This window comes from Formica exsecta, unplaced genomic scaffold, assembly GCF_003651465.1.
Source record: "Formica exsecta isolate Colony F162 unplaced genomic scaffold, ASM365146v1 scaffold122, whole genome shotgun sequence".
In the NCBI taxonomy this organism is placed as follows: Eukaryota; Metazoa; Arthropoda; class Insecta; order Hymenoptera; family Formicidae; genus Formica; species Formica exsecta.
In genome coordinates, this window is record NW_021848556.1 from 2402629 (window position 1) to 2418651 (window position 16023).

General features: G+C 38.8%; 1 protein-coding gene across 2 annotated transcripts in view; it reads left to right on the forward strand.

Moving 5' to 3' along the window:
• Positions 1-16023, forward strand: part of LOC115244919 — a 239805-nt gene that overhangs the window by 51625 nt on the left and 172157 nt on the right. For both annotated transcript variants that reach the window (XM_029822936.1, XM_029822943.1), the window contains exon 2: positions 2693-2770. The gene's annotated coding sequence lies outside the window, so the exon portion shown is untranslated. The remainder of the gene's footprint in view (positions 1-2692; positions 2771-16023) is intronic.

A 16023-nucleotide genomic window follows, 5' to 3' on the forward strand; every position in this document is an offset into this window, starting at 1 on the left:
CAGGAAAGGGTGGACTATTGATCTTAAGAAAATACGTCCGATTTGGGAATTGCGATCCTACGAAATTACATATTTGCCACCCGGATACTTTTACATTATTCTTTACATTTACAGGTTTACCTGACCGACTTTAATTAAGGAACTATCCTTTTCTGTTTCTTTTTTCTAAATTATAATCATAATTATGATTAACGCCTCTCTATTAAATTTATTCAAAATTCCTTCAAAAATTTATATTACAATCGTCGTAAACTCTAAAATACGATATACATATATATAATAATCATACATAACATTACTGTATTATGTATACATTGTATACGTTGTAATTTTAAATTAAAATATTACATATTACTTTAAAGCCAAGAATGTGCGCGAAATTATTTTTAACGCGTTCGCCGGAAATTTTCTCACTTTTCGTGAGAAAATCGAAATAGTTTCGTAACATTGCGTATAGACGGGGTGACGCACATTTTCACGTGCGTGAGAAGTGAGCATTCTCGTCAGACTTAAAAAGGGCGTTGTCGACCGTGGAATAATTCGACGATCTCGACACGGCGCACGATAATCCGCCGTGTCATGCGGCGCAGGGCAGATAGAAAGGTGAAAGTACCGGGGTGGGACGACGCGAATCGGCGCAAAGGATTGAGGCGGAGCAAGCGCAACGTATATACAGCGAGGATTATAATAAGCCGAGCCGCGCGCGCCGAAATTTATTTCGTTCTTCATTAATAACGGCACTCCGGACACCCGAAAGGGCCAACGTAACCGGCACCCTTTCGCCACGCGGCGCTCATTATTACCATCCCAAAGGGTGGCTGGTCCCCCTGTTCTCAGAGTCTGCTCGTTTACTATTAAGATTTCAAACATCATTCTAAACACTGTTTTATTCCGATTTTGCACAAATAAAATAAATAATTAAATAAAAAGATATAAATAAATAAATAATAAATATTTTGCATGGCTTTTGTAGTTTTTGTTTTGGTCTTTAAAAAGCAATGCAGTAACACAATAGAGATTTTTATTTTATTATTAATAATCTGTTGAACGATTATATTATTTAATCATATATATTTCGAGAAATTAATTTAAAATATATACAGGGTGCGGCATTTATAGTGACGCGGGTATATTTTTCGGAAACGAAGTGAGATATCAACCGTATAATTTTTGGGAAGATCCTTATATATTATATATATAAAAGATCTTTTAAAACTCTATACTTTATGTTAAAAGAAATCTACGTATTAAACTTTGATTATATACAATTTTTAAGAGGGTATACGAATTGAGAGGCTTCTGCGGTCGTTATTCGTCGTCGATCTGTTGACAGTGTCGTTATCTCGCTCGTTAATAATCCGGTTCGACGATCGATTTTGAGCGGGTGCTCTCCGAGAGCAGTCTTGTTAGCCAATCGTTTCCGCAATCGGCGTATCGCGGTCAACACCGCTCGTTAGAAGCGCTTTTGCGCTTCTCGAGTAACGTTCTATCGTCTAATTAGTCTAGCCATTCGGTCGCGAAGGGCCTGTACTCGCATTTCGCGATCGATGCCACGAGATACTCATCCCGAGATAATTCACTTTCCAACGATAGTCGCGCGGAAAGCATTCGTTGTTCGCGCAAGCGATTTCGCGTTACACAAGCTCTTATCAATGCGGCGCGACTACTGCGTATTATGTTTTCGAGAGGCGGAGGGGGAAGAGGAGGGCGCATTAGACGGGCAGGACAATAGAGGAACGCCGGGAGTCGAGTTGTTGAACTGTAATGTCGATCGTGTACGAGAGGTGTTGATTGCGATTACTCTCGCGGGTAATTAGGCAGCATAAGCACGCTTCTCGCGAAGTGCAAATGTGCCTTTATCGTTGCTCTGTTACGGTTAATCTGTACGTCGCGTGTCTCCGACGAGTGATAATAACTTCATGCCGGCGAGTAACTTAAGTTTCTAATCAATACGGTGTCTTGCTTCATTTGGGAATACATAGCTATATTAACGGATTTACTTATCCGCTGATTAGATAAGTATCTCAATTATATTCTCCCATGACGTTTACATCGGATATCGAATTCTCGAACAAGCGACAATTCCAACGTTATCATTCCTACGCACTTCAATAGTGGAATACGCATCGTAAATTGCATTATTGACATGATTGAAAGAGCCATAGAAAAAAGATAAACTCAAGCATCGAATAATTTTGCGATAAATGAATAACGTATAATAATCGTTTTAGATGACTAATAAAAAATTTAGAGCATGGATGTATTTTACGTATCTTAAGACCATGTTAGAGCGACTCGCTCAGCAAGCGAGTAACTTAGTCAATTCCGGTTATATTATCATTTTTAAGTACTCAATGAGACTAGTTCATTCGGATGCTTACGCCTTGTTAGCACCGAATAGGGAACAGCATTATGAAGCAGAGCGTCTCAGTGGAATAAAGTGTTTGCAGTCATTCAAAATGCATTCATTCGATTTTAATGCTTAAGTAGTCGAATGGACAAAACTACGCGCATTGTATTGAAATATAAAAGAGCTGAATGTAGATGAGAATTAAAAGAGTAGAATTTAAAGGAGAAAATAAGCAAGCTTTACTTTAAAGTCAAAATAATATTTTTACACATACACGTATGTATACAAGCTTGTATTTATATTTACGAAATATTAAATGGGATGTCATGTTTTCTGTTTTAGTGTAGTAAAACCGGCCGTGGAAGAAAGTTACGCCCAATCGATCGAATTCACGGTGCAAATTGGTGCGTTGGGAAACAGGTATTTATAATAATGGAGTGTAATAGTAAACGTGCAATTTGCATGCTACACGTTATGAGTAGCGAGAGAATGCGGGGCATAATGTATAAACTTTAATTACGTCGCTTCAACTCGAAATTAGAATTGTACTTAAGTTTTAATTGGATCGATTGTCATTGTTACAGTAAGGCAAACTTGTGCATCATGATTGGCTTTTCAATTTTAGAGTACTCGAATTGCGTTTATGTTTCACTGAAACTATTATGCAGTTAGCTAAGAGAGTTTCATAATAAACGTAATAAAGTTATGCAAAATGCACCCCGGCTCGCCTTAAAACACATCTGTGATATTTTCAAGCCGATGTAACCGATATATAAAAATCATAATCCACGTCGCAAACTGCGACGTAGCATCATCTCGTTTCTGAGGATATTATTCGCTACATTTTTCACGTCCGCTCATATCGAAGATTTTATTCTGCGGTTTCCGCCCGAAAAGAACGCGCGAGACATCTTCAGAAACCTGTTTCAGTTTCCGATCTGAGAATGGAAGTCTATTTTAAAGTCGTATTGTTTTCCATTTGCGCAGGAATAAAAAACGCGTAGTAGAACGCGTTTACACTTTTATCTCTAGCAATAGATGGAATATGCATAAAACCAGAAATAGCTATATTCACATATCTTTGAACAAATTTTTTTTTTATATTTTCCACGCATGTATCCACACACGCGAAAGATGTAGATTCCATTCTCGAATACGTATCGATTTTCCGTTTGCGCGCGAGAAAGGAATGCGGAATATGCAGAAAAGCGTTTTGACTCTCGATCTGGATGCACCAATAAAACTATACGAATAGTAGCGCTACTTTCCTCATTTTCAATCAAATGACGCCTTACGTTATTCGTTCGCATATATGATATTATGCACGTTCGTCAACCATTAAGATTCTTGAATAATTTCCACAATAATTTCCCGTCTTTGAAAAAAATGGTACGCGTAATGCGAGAAAATTTACTATCGATACACCAGACGTTATTGTTTGTCGAAATAAGAATAGCACTTTTGACCGGCGCGATCGGGAGAAAAGTTGCCGCTGTAAAGCACACGGGTCGTCTTACTCTTATATTGCACATGATGGTGTTTCCGCTGCGGCGCTCGCCGACCGTCACGGACCGACAGATGCATACTTGCCGTAGATATTGTCTCGCGTCTGAGACAGCTGGCCGGGAATATTGAAATATTAATAGAATATCGATGAGAGGGACGCGGAAGCAACGAAAGCTGCCGAAATTCGGTTACGGCGGCTCGCCGCGGGCCGGTCCGAAAAATTTCGGACAGCGACGATTATAACGACCGTTTTCGCATTACGGCCCTGTAATCGAATTTTTTACACAGACGCACACTTGTTGCGAGAACATTGTTCGCGGCATTAGACTATACGCGAAACATCGACGACGATTGAAAGGGGTGAGATGCAAATCGGATCCGTCGCTCGCGGCGGCGGCGGCACGATTAGCAGGGCGCGATATCGATCGAACGCGAGCAGGTTTCAATTATTAAACATGCGTTTAGCACGTCCGTTCCTGAGTGGCCCGTATGTTTTATCGCGAGAAAACTTTTGGAGTGGTTCGTTTCGGGGGATATTTTCGAGAGGAAACAGAATACAGAATGAGTTCTGCATTCATGATATGAAGCGCGTTCAGAGTTAGAAAACGGAAGAGGATAATAATTTGTAAAGTTCATCTATAATATATAATAGCGTGAAAAGGATCTTTCAAAAATTGTATGGCTTTGATCTAAGTTTTATAATTAATGGTTGATAATTAACGGTAGCTAATGACGCATTGAAAAAAATAGGTAATCGCGACGCGAGTAACATTCCTTGTATCGTGTTTTAATGTTCAGGATTATCGCGAATATCATGACGGGCTGTTGTTCGGATATCGTGCACGCTGGCTGATCGCAAACCTGAACAATGCGCAGATGGTCCGATTTCGTCAATGGATAATCTTGTTGATTTCACAAGATACAGAGTAATCGCACCGTGCACATTGCGGACGGGAGGATTCTATCAGATTCGGCTCTATATCCTTTGTTACTCTCGACTTGCGTGCGTATCCTCGGGACAAAGAACCAACTGTTACTGCTTTTTGGGGGTTCCTTTAAAAATTCTAAACTCATCTTGTCAACGATAACAATTTTATTAACGATTTGCTTTTACTTCATAGATCATAGCGCTAATTATAATTAACGCAGAGAAAGAAAATTGAATTAACATCCATAATTTTCTGATGCTAATTTTCTGAAGCTGCAATAATACCTGAAGATTCATATAAAGAAGAAAAAGAAAAATAGAATAGTAATATGGTATATGGTTAATCATACATAGTATAAGCGTATACGTATGAGGTTTTTCATAATAACACGACTGTGTGTTAAAGTAATCGACCGTACTCCGCAATTTCTCGGAACAATCGCGACGTAGCGGTCGCCTAAGCTTTGCAACGACGGCGTCTTCCGCAAACGCGTGAACGCTCCCTCCTCATCCCTCGTTTCCCTCGATGCATCCCCTCTTCGGAGATCTCGATGGAGAATCCTCTCTCTCGTCGTCGACTCGTGGCGAAACTCGCTCGTCTTGAATGGTGACAAACGGCATGCACCGCGAAACACACAATCGCGCCGTGGTGGCTGCGACTGCAGGTACGATCGGATGGATGGCGAAGGGGTTGAGGGGAGGGACTAGGAAGGAGAGGGTGCGGAGGCTGACTGCAGCGCGCGAGCAATGCGGCTGTGCTCCCCCCGGTAGCGACGTACAGTTGACAGAAGCGCTTACGGAGGCGAGAGAGATCGTACTGGAGTACGTTCGCCTCTCCATCTTCATCCTTCTCTCTCTCTCTCTCTTTCTCTCTCTCTCCTCTCCTTGCATCCCGTTTCCACGCACGTGCGTGCGTGCGTGCGTGCGTGCGTGCGTGCTTGCGCGCATTCAAGCATACGTGCTACACGGGGTAGCGCGCGTACACACGGGTCGATTGCGTGCGAACGCCCCCGTATGCGTAAATTGAGGGAGTAAACATATGTGTGCAAGAGAGAGAGAGAGAGAGAGAGGTGCGTCAGATTCATATCGGAAAATTACATTGAGATAATTAAATGAAGTACGAAATGAAATGTGGGGATTTATTACCAATCTCGTATCTTTTGTCTCTTTCGTGGTTCGAGACATTTATATTTATCTTTTTCATATCTTTTTTTTTATTTTTTCATAAACACATGGACCGATCCGTTTCATGTTGCGGCTGCGCGAATAAGAAATAGAAATATATGAAAAATGAAATGGTTGAAAAAGAGCATGGTGCGATGAGAAAGTAAGAAATAATGTACGAGATGGGGATTTCGAGAGAGGGATCACACAAGTGTAACGCGAAAGACGATCGTATTTCTTCTGTGACATCGTTTTATGCGCATATGCATACAAGAAGGTAGATTTACGATAGTTGCGCGCTGATGCAAAGTCAGGAGTTACAGTTTAATCGGAAATGTATTCTCGTGCCGATTGGCACGAAATTTGTTTATCTAGCATATAGGCATTGCAATCTCGCGTTGTAATGTTTTATTAATTAAAACTTTTGGCAGGGTAAATTGCGAAATACTTAAGCGCAAGCAGTAATAAAACGTTGCGGTTGATGCTAATGAAACACATAGTGGAACGAACATTCGTAATAAGCGGTGGCCGCCGAAAACGGAGCGTAACGGGCGTTGCACTCGTTATTTTGCGACGGTATATATCGCGAGATGTATTTTACAGTCGGAAGATATTAAACATTCTGGTCTTTTGCCATTGTATAGGACGTAGCCTGTAATTTTTCTAACGAGCTACACCGAGAACACGAATTTCCAGACTTTATTTTCGAGGATGCTGCCAGAACCGCATTTCACGCGTAATTAAATCTTTTAGAATTCTGTAACATTCAAGAATGATGCGTTCAAAATTGCTATTATTAAAATATTTTTATTCCATGGAATATATATCAGTATCTATTATGTTATATGTATAATTGCACAATATTTTTATTGATAATTATAGTCGATGCTATTTTAAAAATGAATAATTTTTTTTTTTAATTTAAGAAAAAACACAAATACATGATAATTAAATGTAATTTTATTTCCATTGAAATTCAAAATAACATGATTGAAAAATAACGATATAGAATAAAATTTCTAGAATTCATGTACTTAAAAATAAAACATCTTGTTATAGATTTTCCATTTAGAATATAGAAAGATATGCTATATAGAAAGGTTGTTAAGTTTTGGGAGAAACAATTCACCAAATTGCGTAAATAAAAATAAAAATATTTCGAAATTTGCTTGATTCTTAAAGGCATCATTGATTTTTTCCCGAATCCGAAACGATATAGCTTTTCTCTCATATCATCGGCATACTCGACCGCGAATAGCGATACAAAATCCAAAGCCGCGTCGACTAAAACTAGATCGGACTGAATCCGATGAAAGTCAACACAGAACTTTCCAACCCTTCCGCCCTCTTTCCGATTCGCGTCTCCGTTTCCTCTTTGCCCTCTTTGCTTGCGTTTGCAAGTTGAAATGGTGATCAGTCCGCGGTGTCTTTACACGCACACGCACGTTCTTGGGGGTGAGGGGGAAGGAGAAGATTGCGCGTGTCTGTGTATGAGAGCATATGGTTTGCGTGTGCGTATGTGGAGAGCCCGCAGAGCAGAGCACGCGGAGCCCCGAAGCGTAGTCTCGACTCGACTCGAGCGGCTGAATCGATCCACCAGCCTTCTCCTGTACACTCTCTGCGCCCTCTCCCTCCCTCCCCCGCAGAACCAGAGCGCCGAACGAACGAACACCTACCGTACCCCCCGCGCGACCCCTTCGAACGCCCACCCTCTTTCTCTCTGTCTCGTTCTCTTACTCGTCTGGCTTTCCACCCCGTGTTTCTCTCGTCTACCTTTCTCGCTCTCTCTATCTCACTCGCGACGCCGAACCATCGACCAACCTAGTCACGCGAACGCTCGTTTCAAAAATGCTCGGCTCTCGGCAATGTACGCGCGAACTTCTTCGGTATTTCTCTTCTCTCAGCATCGTTTCCCTTTCGCACTTGTCCCCTGCCCCTCCCCCTCCCCCCATCGAAACTCGTCCGAAGAATTTTTGCGATTGGCTAGTTCTTATGCTTAAGTGTTTCCTCGAATTCACTTTTATTAATCTTGTCCGAGGCTGAATACTAGATGTGAGATTCTTTTCGCTCATCAAACATATACGAATGTTTGTTTTAGGCTTATGAACATTCAAGACTAGATAACGAAAGCTTGATGCATGATATGCTTGTAACGGCACGTTCTTTGATTATCTGATATTTCTTGAGAATACGTTTTCTATCAAAGATTAATCTTCTCTAAATTTTTTTGTGTATTTCTTTAGAATGCCTATCAATATATTTAGATTTTGAGGATAATATTCACAGCGGTTTTTACAGCAAATGTATTTGGAAACGTTTCAGGGAAATTTTTGCTGCTTCTGAAAAGAAATAGAATAGTCTACTTCTATTCGCTTTCTGAAATAAAATAGTCCCATTCTTGATCTATCTGAGAAAATACATACCGATGCTGAAAGCATATTTGGTTTTTGTATGCGAAATGGAAATATTTGCGGAGAAAAATCTTTCACTGAACGTTACTTTTATAAAAGCCTCTTGCTCGCGAAAAACTATTAGTACATCTTAAACACATGGTTTTTTTGTATACTCAAATAGTGTTATTAATATAATCCAGTTAATTGGTATCATGTTGACATTATAATATATAGGTATTTGTATAGTATTGAACGAGATATATCTTTCTATAAATGCACTTGTGATTTCATTTATGTGGTTTGTTGTTTGAGATGCATTAGCTTCATGAATGTAATTAGTTACGTCGCTTATTGCAATTACACAAACAAGGACGATCATGCTAATTATTGCATAATCGTAACATATTACATATTATCATGAAACACATTTCTTGATAATTGCTTTTTATTATTCATAAAATATGCGCAATTAATCGTAAATCTCAGGCATTTTAACATATACATGAAAAATATAAAAAAGACGATATATTTATATAAAAGACTCGTAAAAATATTCAACATAGAAATAAAATAAGAGTGTAAAAATAACGTATTGAATTTTTATTCTTAATTGTACATAATCTTTTTTATTAAAAAAACGATATGGTATTATCAAGAAAAATGTGTGTGTGTGGAATATAAGCAATTTTATAAAAAATCACATAATTAATATTGTAGAAAATATACTCGCAAAAATATTCAACATAGAAGTAAATAGCTTATGTAATAGAATTTTTGACTTAAAAATTTTTATAATTATTTTTGAAATCACGTATTGAAAACACGACGAAATAATAAAATCCGTATTTAAAATATGATCGATTTAATTAGATGAAACCACTTCCCCATCAATGTTGGTGGTGATTTGCGTCGCAATCTGTCTACGCGCGTGTATCGAATTGCGTGTGCATTTGCAAATTGTATACATATCCCCGTGTGTGTACGCACAAACGGTAACTATATGGCACCGGTAGCTCACAGGCAGGATATTAGTTAATATATTAGTGAAACACACATGTGATACATGTTATATATATTATGCAAGATATCAATTGAACATATATAGATTTGTTCCAGATTTACGTAGTAATTTCTATTATTGATGGATTCTGAATTACACAATTCCGAGTATTATTTTCTCTTATATTGATCTCAAAAGTATACATTTAGCTACATGCATTGTTCAACATCATTTTATATTTTTTATATTTAAAAATCATAGTATATATAAATAATGGCTTTATAATTGTAAATTTAATAGAATTATTTTTGCATGATTATTTATGGTCATATCTGTCAATTGCATTTCTTTTTCATGGGATATGAATTTCTATATGCATTTTAGTAGATAATTCTATTTTTTAAATAGAGTTTCTTTTTTAGTAGAGATAGATATTTTGAAATAGAGAAAAGCAATAAACATACATTAAATCGTCAACTATTATTAATATATTTTAATCTTGACACATACATACATATATATATTAACTAATAAAAAGAAAAATCAAGTATTGGTATAGAATTTATTTTTAACGATTTTTATTGGATTCCGGTGTAGGGTTATAACATCACACGATAACGCCACACACGCATTCATCGATTCAATTACGCGCGTATGTCATGGAGGCACCTCCTCTCGGTGTTGTCCCTCTCTACACCAGTGATTTGTGTTCCCCGCCCGTCTACGTGCGTGTCTCGGGCCGCGTATGCATTTGCAAATTGTATACACACCTCCGTGTATACGTACACATGATAACCTGATATTTGTATTTGAGCATACGTAGACACATGTAAACGCGTACGCGTGCGCTTTACGTTTCCCTCTAACTGACCCCGCTTTGTAGATGTGTGTTGCTAATGATATATATGTATATATAATATATGGTTAATGGAGAAATTTAGCCTGCGACGAAGACCGTGATATATTTTCATGTTTCTCTTGTCCCGCCGTTCGTAATCGTGGCCGGTCGCCTTCTCTATTTAGGGATTATTTGATGTGGATCGCGCGCCAACACGAGCGTCGGTCGCCTGGGGTTCGTCTCCTCTAGCCGACGACCGAGGCCAATTTGAAACTTTGTCGGCTGCACATTGGTCAGAGAGGAAGGCGAATCTTGGCGACATGCGGATCGTACGGGTTTGTCTTACGGATCGCGTTTGACTCGAGCTCGAGTTTTGTATCGTTTCACAGTCGAGCGTTGGACATCAAGATTAGAGCAAAAGTAAAGGCGAACTTTCGAGATTCGCACTTGATGACGGGAGATTTTCATTGTGGTTTTCTTTTTTTTTTTTATGATGCTGTAAATTCTGAAAATACGTTATGACAAATATTTTCGATCGATGAAAAATGTTAAGACAGTATTTATTTAAGAATTTTTTTAAATATGTGAAACTTGTCAATCTTATCAGTTTTCTTATTAATTTATGATATGATAGTGTAAGAATTTCTATATCCATGATTAAATCGATTTTAATGGAAGCGAGCAAAAATATAAACAAACGTACAAAAACATGTACATATATATCGATGTGTTAGATCCAATATATTTGAAGCCTTTAAAATACGGGCTCGGTGAAAGAGTTTTCATATTCGCATAAAGAGTGATGAAAAACGAAAACTAGGGTATATGCACCGACAGGTCGATTCTCGTATCTTTGCTTTCCCAGAATGTCCATTTTAATCTGTTCAATTCCGTGATTTGTGACCTCTCTAATCCTCTCTTACTCACAAGAGTAACGTTATCCCTCTGATATAAATAAACTACGGATTTCCATGTCGATTTCGCATAACGTCGCACGCGCGTGAATACCAGATATTGTCGCTTTAATGTTAACTTTCCCGGAATTCAATTTGCGGGTCGTCACATATATTTTCGTTGGAGTAATAAATGTCCGAATGAAATATGATTAAATATATCGACGTGAACTCACTAATATCGCAATTGATTTGACGAAAGGTAGACTTTTGCGAGAAAAAATAAAACCACATAACTTGCAACAAAAGATTGCTACATATCTGCACAATTATAGGATATTGCTTTTTTACATCTTAATTGCACAATGAGAATAGATATTTCCTCGTTTTACGCTACTACACTAACAAATAATTTATCGTGTATTTCTTGCTTATAATTATATTACGCTTGTGTAAAGAAAAGTTTCAAGGAAAATCTCTTAAACTTAAAAAGAGATTTTTAAATGCATAAAAGCAAAAATATTAATTCTTGAACTTTGATGCAAACTTTACTCTGTATAAGTCTAGTGCATATATTTGCAATATAAAAGTAAACGTAGAAAGAACTTTTATGAAATATTACTAATTTAATAAAATGTAAAAAGATTAATACGTTGTGGAATGAAACGCTCTCAAAAACATCATAAGATTTGACGAAAAAACTACAGCTGTAAAACTGTCAACTTTATAACAGCTGTACTTACTAAACTCTTATGAACTCTTTAGAGATATTACTCAAGATTTGATCACGTACCGTTGTAAAAAAAAGTATTTTATATCCATCGTTGTTTGCAGACCCCTTGTAAAGAATGCTGGATATATACACTTATGCCATTCTTATTTTTTTATCGCACACCGTGCATTTTGCTTTATGGATTGCAAACTTTTGCGACAAGGAGTAGAAAGAACACTATATATAAAAGTACATCATAAATTAACGAATTGCCATTAGGATCATTTGAGTACTTTAAATTCAATTATTTTTTCGGTAAGATCGTTATATGTCATACTAGTCTTAAATGTTTAATATTAATTATCTGTGTAGCTAAAATCCCGTAAATACGACGTATTATCCATCATTATCCGACGAATGACGTAATATTATTTTACGAATGAAGCTTCTGAAATGTCTCTTCTCTATTTGTATGACGGATATGTGGTTCTCATATATTTGTTTACGCCATTATCTACTAATGTCGGCCATTTCCTTGTATGCAGTAAAGTGTATCGTACTCGCGCGGGTACTCAAATATGCTGGTTGCTGGGCGCATACCTTTCTATGTACGGATGTATCCGGTTTATACAGGTACATACGACGCAAGAGCCGAAGTAACTGCAGATGGGCATCTACCACGGAACGGTATCTACCTATAATAGGCGGGTTTGTGTCGATGCCTGGAACGATTGGAGCGGACTGAATATCGGTACTTCACGCCAGCGGCGGCGTGCACGTTTATAGGACAATCGATGATGTATTAATGTCAGAGGTGGGCTTCTCTACGGACAGATCGACGAGCGTTCTCGTCGTCCGCTTGATACAGATTGTCACTCGTGTACGCGCCAATTTGTCACGACGCCGTCGTTAAGAAACGCGTGACGGATTATTGTTCTACGACGATGCGCGAGCAAAATTGATTGAATTATCTCTATATCTATAATATATACAGTCTCCGTGGAAAGATGAAATTAAATATTCTATTTTAAAAATAGAAGTCGAAATTTTTTAGTACTTTTATTCCTTCATACACGATTTATTCCCGCAGACAGACAAGGAGCGAAATAATATATCGACATTTCCCGAATTGAATCATTAGATCTTAAGAGACGATTACATATAGATTTGTGAAAGTCTAATTATTTGTCGAATAATGATGGGGGGCCGATTTGTATCTTAGCGACAAGGTGACAGATATGGATAGAAGCTTTATATGGAGTATCACAGGTTTGAGACTAAGATGTTTATGAAGTGCCACGTTTCACGATAAGCTTGCGGACATATACACAGATATATACGAGCCAGAAACAGGACCAGAGGAATCGAATCGATAGCAATTCGAGGAGAACAGAGATGATCGGGCGTCAGCCTCGGATACCGGCATTGGGGAAGAGAGAGGGGGGAGGAGGGCGGGAAGTCGACAGGTCTCTTGGCCTAGATTCCATAGAGATCCAAAGGAACCAGTTCCTCGTACGACATCGTCTCTCTTTTTTTTTTTTTTTACTCTTACTGCGTTTCCGAACATATTTTCGCGCTCTCGATTTTCACGGCAATCGTTAACGTGCATTTCGTTCTCGCACGATACTCGGACATGGAAGAGCATCCATCATGCCGCGTATGTAGGTTAGACGTGAGCGGTAGAGCGGATTGCCAAACCCGGATACATACCGAATCGATGTGCGCGTTCGAGGCGGATAAGAGCATCCGGATATTGACGACGCGCGCGGTGAATTAAGTGCCAGACCTATCGAACCGATAACCGTTCACGGAGCTCTAGGGCCATCTTTATATTTAAGGAGATTGCAGAAGGAATTTCATATGCGACTAGGTTTTATGATAAAGAAGCAAGAATGTTCGAATTAGCATAATAAAAGCGAGAAGAGCGTGTCATGGAAAGTTATTTTTTTCAGGAAGAAGAAAAGATGGTTGCAAAATTGTTTATTATAGAATGTGTCTTTTTACAAAAATTTCTTTACCGATATATAGCCTCAAGAATATTTTCTCAGCGTTACAAATATCTTGTTATTGTTCAGTATACTTTTGCATGAATTGATGACATAATTTTAACAGAGAATTGCACGATGAAACTAATTTTCGTAAAATAATGCATATATTTATATGCTTTTCGAAATAACGATTCAATTATTCTTTCTAAGCGGAAATTGATCGTAGACCTCCTGACGCCACACTTCCTCGAGCTCGTGCGTTGATTCCATTCTCACGACGATCGTGCGAGAAGGCCAATTAGGGACTCGCAAGCGACTCTCTACGAAGGATAAACGCTCGGACGATTTAACTCGCAATAATGAGGGCCGCGCTCTCTCACCGACTTTAATGGCCGCTGATTCAGCGCTATTTTGACGCGCCGCACGCCTAGCATAATCGTACCGGCTCGCGATTTTCGAATCTGCGCCGAACGTGCGGTGCCGACAAATTAACCCTCTCGCGGTATTCGCGTATAACCAGAGACCCGTCACTCGCACGCTCCCTTCGCGGCTCTACCCGCCACCACCCTCCGGGTGCCGGTTTTCCGCCGGTGAGTCGAGGTAAATGCTGAGTATTTAGGATTCGCGAGCCTCGCCGTGTAAACCGAGGCGAAGCTCGAGTCGTGCAAATATTTGATTCCTAAATCCCAATGAAACACACCAACTTCGCCGCCGCCGCTGTTCGCCCATTTGCGCTCTATTTTTCTCGCGTCTCTCTCCCGCCCATCATTGCTCGCTCAACTAGATTATTAACAGATTATTACACGAGTAAATATTACGAGCGTTACGTTACGTTGTGTTGAACAACGCGACGCGAGATGAAGTGATCCGCGTGAGAGTATAATTAAGGGATTATACTGGGAACTGTGGAAACCATGATCCGTATTACGTTATAATTCGCACAAACAAAAATTTAGAGGAAACACGCGATCTCTCGCGTTTTCGCGGGAAATTTTTACACAGACATATGTGGATATGTTTTAATAATTTTATTAAACATATTGCGTTCAGGTAGCTTATACTATTTTACACTCGTGCTTCAGGCTTTTCGCCAGGAAGTAAGAAACTCGTTGAAATCTCGCTTTTCGACTGCCTTCAGCGAATCCATCATCGCCGAACTTACACGATTAAGCTCGCAAACTCTCGCGTTCATTGCGTTCATCCCCAAATCTATTTTACACTATCATCGGATCTGTTCGTGGAGGAGAATGGATGTGGGGGGGACCTAAGCTTCCTCCGTATCTCGAGAAGCACGCTCGGTTCCGCACGGAAGCGCGTTGAACGAAAACGGGACGAGACGAAGGTACGGCGTGGAGGCTACGTTTCGGTCGATGCGACCCTCGCTCCGAATGTGTTAAACCGAATTAAACAAACACGACCGCCGCCGCTGTGGCGTCCTACGGCGTATAACACATTTCAGAGTCGGCCGGGCCTGCGTAGTTCATTCTCCTCCCAAACCCTTCTTTTCCCTCTCCCCTCTCTCATTCCTCTCTCCCACACGCATACACTCCGCTTGATTATTTTCTACCCCTTGCCTGGACACCCTGCGCAATGCATGGACGATGGCAATCTCGTTTCCTTTGTTATCTAAATGAAAGCGTTGCATCGTTACGCGAGTGCATACTATTTGATATCTGTATTCTTTCATGTCTAAACAACGCTCTCGTAACTTCGTGAAAAGGATTTAATGAGAGATTTATGATAACGGTCGTATCCGCGAGACATGCGGGATGAATACGGATGTAAACCGAAGTATAAATATTAGTCGATAAATGAAATTTGATGACATGTAATAATTTTTTTAGAAGAATAATAATTCTCTATTTTGTATCGTCAGTGGGAAATATAATGTTAATAATTTTTCTTCGGCTTGGATGTATATCTTGCTAATGGGCCACGCAACGACGCTGATAAATAACACCAATTATTTTTCAAGCGTGCCGGAAATAACTCTTTAGATGCAAATAATAGTTGAAATAAATAATGATTGTTTTAACATTGAGGTTTTAATATCATATTATATATATAATAAAAATTATATATAAATGTATATAAAACAAAGAAACATTTTAATTAGTTTCTGTTAACTTTATCAAAAATTTGAGAAATTTATTATAATTATTTATAATATTTAACTTAATTATAATTAATTATAATTATTTAACTTAATTTGATATTTTGTAATTATTAATTTGATATTTTATTTTCATCA